Source organism: Micromesistius poutassou (genome assembly GCF_964030765.1).
Source record: "Micromesistius poutassou genome assembly, chromosome: 18".
Classification (NCBI taxonomy): domain Eukaryota; kingdom Metazoa; phylum Chordata; class Actinopteri; order Gadiformes; family Gadidae; genus Micromesistius; species Micromesistius poutassou.
Window position 1 is genome coordinate 9,831,882 of NC_140288.1, and position 514 is coordinate 9,832,395.

A 514-nucleotide genomic window follows, 5' to 3' on the forward strand; every position below is an offset into this window, starting at 1 on the left:
TTTTTAAAGGTCCGAGCTTTGAAGAAAATCTGACTTGTGTCAAATTTAATTAGAGTAGACCTGCTGATATTAATTTTTTTTTTTTTTCTAAATGGATAAATATAATTTAGAATTGATCAGTGACCTCTTCATCTGTAGACGATGACATCATTTTTGAAGTAGCATATCTGCTTACGGCCACTAGGGCTATATGCCATGTAGCTTGTAACTTGTAACTTGTAACAGGACATATAACTCCTACATCGTTGGGAAGGGAGAGATGAGGGGGGTCATGATGCCACCAGATCCTTCACACTGCCTATAACCTAACTGTGTATTACATGTGCTTAATAAATATAGCTCGACAAGACTGGAATTGTGTCCTATCTCATCACAGTAGGCCTATATCATCCCAGAGTCAGTGTAAATCTACGTTAATCTGGGCCAGATACTATAACCATATAGCAGCTGGAGTGCAAGATTTTCCATGGGCGCAGATTCCGGGGGGACGAGGGGGGTGGGGGGACGTGTCTCC